Genomic DNA, 6000 nt, shown 5'->3' on the forward strand with positions numbered 1-6000 from the left:
GAGAGAGGTTAGACCCCTGGGGAACACCACAGGTAGAGATAGAGATAGAGGAAAGGAACGACACAAGTTGCACCTGGGAGGGAGAGGAAAGAAGTCAACTAAGCCACGGCCTGATCGGTGATACCCAGGTTATCATGGAGACGGTTGAGCAGGTTGGCATGGTTGACCGTGTCAAAGGCAGAAGAGAGATCAAGTAAGATGAGGACACAGGCGGTGTTGGAATCGAGGTTGGAGAGCAGGTCTTCACGGATGTTCATGCGAGCAGTTTCCGTGCTTCTGGCAGCTCTGAAGCCAGACTGATGGTCATGGAGACAACCAACAGATTCAGTGTGAGGATTAAGCTGGGAGATGGCCAGCTTTTCCAGGAGTTTGCCCAGGATAGAAGTGATGGAGATTGGGCAATAGTTAGCCATGCAGGACGGGTCGGCATAGGGTTTCTTAAGAAGAGTGTGCACAAGGGAATGCTTCAGGGGGGAAGGGAAGACTCGAGTGGTGAAGGAGTGGTTGCATAAATTATCCAGAGCAAGAGCCAGGGTGTCAATGTGGTCCTTAATGGTTTTGGAGGAACAGGGGTGAACCTGTTTTGATGAGACTTTCATAGATCAGACCTGTCTAGAAACCTTGTCTGGGGAGAACAGGGGAAAGGCAGAGAAAGAGGGAGGAGAGGGGCCGAAGAAGGGCCAGAGGAGGAACAGGGAGTAGGGGAGGAGGAGGAGAGGAAAAGGAGGGGGATAGGATGTCCTGAGCTTTAGAGATGAAATGAGAAGCCAGGACCGTGCACAGGGCCTGGGAGGAAACAGGAGAGGTAGAGACCGCAGCAGGATTGGTTGCCTCCTTTCAGATTTTAAAGAGTTCAGCCGAGTTGTTAGATGCCGCAGAGACGCGGGCTTGAATGTGGGCTCTTTTTTTGGTGCAGACAGAGAGCCGGTATTGCCTTTGGAGCAGGCAGCAGGCCAGTTTGTCAGAGGATGTACCGGAAGCACACCATTTCCTCTCAGCCACCCTGCACTTGCATTTAAGGGTGACAAGGTCTGAGTCGTACCAGGAGTTGCACTTGGCTTTAGGCTTCAAGCGGATCCTCATGACAGAGGCAAGAACATCGTGAGTATCAGATATAGCAGAGTGGAGCATGGAAAGAGCTGTGTCAGGGTGTGAGTCAGCCAAGGGAGCGGGGAGTGAGAAAGCGGCAGCGAAAGCCTCAACTGACACACGCTTCATGGTTCGGATAACCGAGAAGGGAGTGGTGAGAGGGATAGAAAGGGGAAGGTCTGTAGAGATCAGAACATCCAGAGTGTGCCCTGCAGAGTGAGTCAGGCCAGATGGGAGGATAGAGAGTGAGAGAGAGTTGCAGAGGTCACAAAAGAGTCCAGAGGAAGGACAGGATGCATCCAGGTGGATGTTAAAGTCTCCAAGAAGGAGGAGTTGAGTGGTCGAGACCAGGATGAAAGAGGAGGGGTCCACCCACTCAGAGAGGAAGGAGGAGATCTGACCAGGTGGCCGATAGATGGTAGCCACTGTAAGGGAATGGCTAGGAGAGAGTGAGAGCCTGCACACGAGGCATTCAAAAGAGGAGTAGGCCTGCGTAGGAATGACAGAGACAGGAATCCACTCAGGGAAGATCAGGGCCACACCCCCTCCAGAACGATTGGGCCTGGGCGCGGAGAGGATCTTGTAGCCGTCAGGGAGGAGAGTGTTGAAGCTTGTGACAGAGCTGGCTGTGAACCATGTCTCAGTGAGACCAAGGACATCGAGGTCGAGTTCTTCAAGGAGGCGGCATATGTCAGAGGAGTGTTTGACAGCTGAGCGAGAGTTAAGAGTGGCAATATGTGTTAACTGCAGCTTTGACATCTCTTTCTGCATATCCCGATAAGCCCTGTAACTACCAGAGGCTTCCCTTTCAAGTCCAGACGTTCTGCTCTCAACATCCACCATCCTGTTTTCCAAACCACTGACTTTACTTGATAGATCATTCAGCGTTGCCTTCACTTCACTCATGTCACTGGCCACCTGCTTCAATAGTTTAAAAATTTCAGCATTACTGGGAATATCTTCCTCTGGATCATCTGTGAACTGCTTTGGTTTTTTAGAGAGAGGATTGTCCAAAGCCTCGGTTTTCTTCTTGCTTGACATCTTCCAAGTAGGCCTCAAATGGTTGCCAGGGTGGGGGGCAGGAGCTGCTTCCTTAAGCTGCCGCTCTCACAGAGGCCATTCTAGAGCTCCAGCTTAAACTGCAGTTAACAAATATGAATTTGGAGATACAGGCTAGGAGCAGCAATGTCCGCCTGGTTGGCATTCCTGAGAAGCCGGATCAACCCCTGACTGCTTTGGTGATTGATGTGCTGCAGGGCAGTTTACCCGGATGTAACATTCAGCCAATTGATCTGGATTTGACTTTTAGAGCTGGCAGAAATGAGGAAGGGGAAACCCAGGCAAATTATTGTGAAATTTGCACGGACATCCACCAGAGAAAGAGTGTTCGACATAGCAAGGCAGCAGGATGCACTAATGTGGCAAGGGAAACGTTTTCATGTTTTCCCCGATTTTCCAAAAGAGGTGGCGCTTAAAAGGAAAGCATTTTCTGAAGCCAAGCGTTTGGCTAAGGAACGTGGATTTAAAACAATTCTGATGAGGCCAGCAACTTTGAAAATATTCCTTCAGGATGGTGTAAAGGTTACTGACAACCCTGAACAAGCATGCGCTTGGCTTCAACATTTGCCAGCTAAAATGTCTTCACCCCCATAGGTTTCATTTGTCTGTCACCGTTTGGTTATCTCTGTTCTTTGCTTTTACATTTATTGTTCTGAGTTTCAGTTATATTCGTGCTATTTTACTGTTTAAAATACTTATAAAATACTTATAAATATAGATAATGGTTAAAGGCTTTATTTCATTTATACTGTTTAACTGTCAGGATGCAGGCGCGCGCATTTGAATGTGTTCCTTTTTCTCTCCGTATGATTCGTATTATCATTGTTTTCATTAGAGGAGAGCACTGTTAGACGTGCCCTTGCGTGACGCTTTCGTAGGCTGAGCGTATGGGAACGTTTACGATGGATGGCCGTCTGATGTTTTTTTCGGCCTGGAGTCTTGGTGTGGCAGAGGTGCACTTTTAGCTTGCACGAGGTATTTGGATGGCACAATGGCACGTCGTGGATGTGAGCATAAGGTTACTGAGGTGGGTCTCTTTGTATTCGCGGGTCACCGCATCCCATGCAATGGGATTCGCGTGATGTTGCAGCGACATCAGGTCGATAGGGGTTTTTTTTTTTTTTTTTGTTTTTTTTTTGAGTTTAGGAGAGGGCACGTGCTGCGGGGGTGACATGCAAGGGGACCTTAATTGGGGTTTCATGAAACGAGATACGAGGCCGGATGGGGACATAATCTTACTACTAATACGCCAATGCACCTCCAAAGGCTACTGCTGATTTGGGGTTTTGAGGCTGTGGTTGGTCGTTGATTTCCCCGCAATGCCCTCAGCTATTACGAGTTTTCCCCAGTAAAGCTTGTGTACAGGAAGTGGGCATGCATAGCACTGGGGCGTGGGAAACAGCAGAAATAAGTAGGGGCAAAGAAAATACAGGGTGGATCTCCCACTGTGACACCCCCGCCACGCACAGTGTCTAAACTCAAGTGTTGGCCGTTCAGCAACAGCCACGAGAAGATTATTTGTTAAGCACCCTCCCGGAGCCTCACTGAGATGTTGCCGTACCCACGTAATAAATCACGGTCTGAGTGTGCCCTATATCTCGTGTACAGTACTGTCGGATCTAGCATGACCTGTATTTTTGCGCCTAGTGGTGAGTGCTGTGGCGGAATTGACATGGTTTTGAACTTTTAGTGTGCATCTGTGCCAGACGTTTTCAGATATAATTCATTCTCCTGCATGCTCAATTTGAAACGTTATCAACAGTGCTTTGATAGATCATTCACGTGACATCCTGCCTATAGGGAGCTGTGCCCAGATTTCGTAAAGAGCAAGTTAAAGATCTTTGATGGTAGTGGTCAGTTTGAATCCCTTGATATTGCCAATGTCTGTAGTTTGTATATGTTCATTGTTGAGGCCATTACTTTAAGAAATTTCAAAAGCCCTACTGAATGCACTGTTTGAATTATATGTTTTGCCTACATCTTGGCAGGACCTGCCAAGGGTAAGTGGTGTTTGTTTATGTGATTTAGACGTGGCCATTGTGTTGGTTGTGCCAAGGTGTGGTGCTTACTACTGGGTGCATGAAGGTATGCGTAATGATTGATGGAAACCCAGTTACTGAATAAGCCATCCGATGATAAAAAGTTAGGTTAATTTTATGTTTGCCTCAGTTCTGTGGATAGAATTCAAGTGGGCTTTCTGTGTCCTTGCTGATCTGGTAGGCTTTCTGTATGATTGCAGGATATTGAAAGGGATAGGACATTATGGTCCATTTGGTTAATATACCTGATATGTATATGGCGTCTATGAAAGAACTATTGCAGTTCGCCGGGATGTATGAGTATTACACGTGTTCTCAATTACCAATTACCTCTGCCTTGGTGTATTGGGGCCCTCCGTCTTCCTTTTTGGTCATACATTCTTGCCTCACTGGGGTAATTGGACTTTTTTCCACAATTGTGTGGGGCAGTCGGGTGTGTCAGGTCAACTACGAAAGAGATTACAATGTGAACAGGAGCTTAGTACATGACTAGCTAAACGCCATTTTAGGTTGACTTCGGCGGGGGAGAGAACCTATGGTTCAGGGCAGGAAGGTGTGCCTGCTCGACTCGAATGCGGATGAATATGTCTTTTTTGCTTAGTAGCTTTCCTGCCATATAGTTCTGTTGGGGTTGACTTGGACTCTTTATTCTGTTGCTGACTGTAGTGGCCATGCTGTAATAATTTGTGGGAGGGGTTAGTCAGAGGATTGGTAATGGTTTATGCTCTGCTTCTTTACTATGGTTGGGTTGTCCATGTTGTACACGGACATTATGTTGTTATGGTTTTTTATACATTGTGTAGGAGTTTTGGGTGGGGGGTGGGGACTTGGGTTTGGAATTTACTGAAAGTTTGGTGTTTTGCGACATTATACCTTTAGTTACCTTGCTGCTGTACCTGTACAGTGTGCCATCTACTTGTTACCGTTGTTAGTATATTCTAGTGGTTTACTGCCCCTTCTGGGCATGTGCTTAACCTTTTATCTTTCCTTTCTTTTCTTTTTTCTGTTCTATCTTCCTATTCTGTTCTTTGACTGTAATTGCATATGCTATAACATGTCTCGTAACTTGAATTGTGCCATGGGTACTAAAATTGTGGATCATCTAAATATTGTCTCGTGGAATGTTAATGGACTCAACAATGTGGTCAAAAGGACTAAAATTCTATCTCACCTGCGTTCAAGCCTTTGTGACATTGCATTCCTCCAGGAGACGCATCTGGAGGACCCTGAAGCTGAAAAATTGAAAAGAGGGTGGGTAGGGGATACTTACTTCTCGAATTACTCATCTAGCAGAAGAGGAGTTTCTATTCTTATCCGAAAGAATCTGCCTATATCAGTCATCAAAAGCAAAGGAGACAAAGAAGGACGGATTATTTGTGTTCTGGTGAGGGTTCAAGGTGTGGACATTCTGCTATGCAATCTATATGCACCAAATTTGGATGATCCGATCTTTTTTCATGAAGTGGCTCAAATGCTTCAAGGTTTTAATATGGACTCGATCGTGGTTGGAGGTGATTTTAATCAGGTCTTGGACTCTGCTTTAGATCGATCAAATGGGGATTGTACTAGAACCCCGCACAGGTGTAGACGTTCCTTGGAGAATTTAATGAGGGAGTTTAACTTGGCTGACATCTGGAGGCTGGAACACCCGTCGGACAGAGATTATAGCTTTCATTCACAGTGTCATGACACATATTCTAGAATTGACTTCTTTCTGACCTCTGGTCGGGTGACTTCAAGTTGCTATAATTCATCTATTGGACTTATTGCCCTGTCGGATCACGCACCTGTTTCGTTGCAATTGTCCTTACAG

The sequence above is a fragment of the Ambystoma mexicanum genome, chromosome 10 (genome assembly GCF_040938575.1).
Source record: "Ambystoma mexicanum isolate Mex_15411 chromosome 10, UKY_AmexF1_1, whole genome shotgun sequence".
NCBI lineage: Eukaryota > Metazoa > Chordata > Amphibia > Caudata > Ambystomatidae > Ambystoma > Ambystoma mexicanum.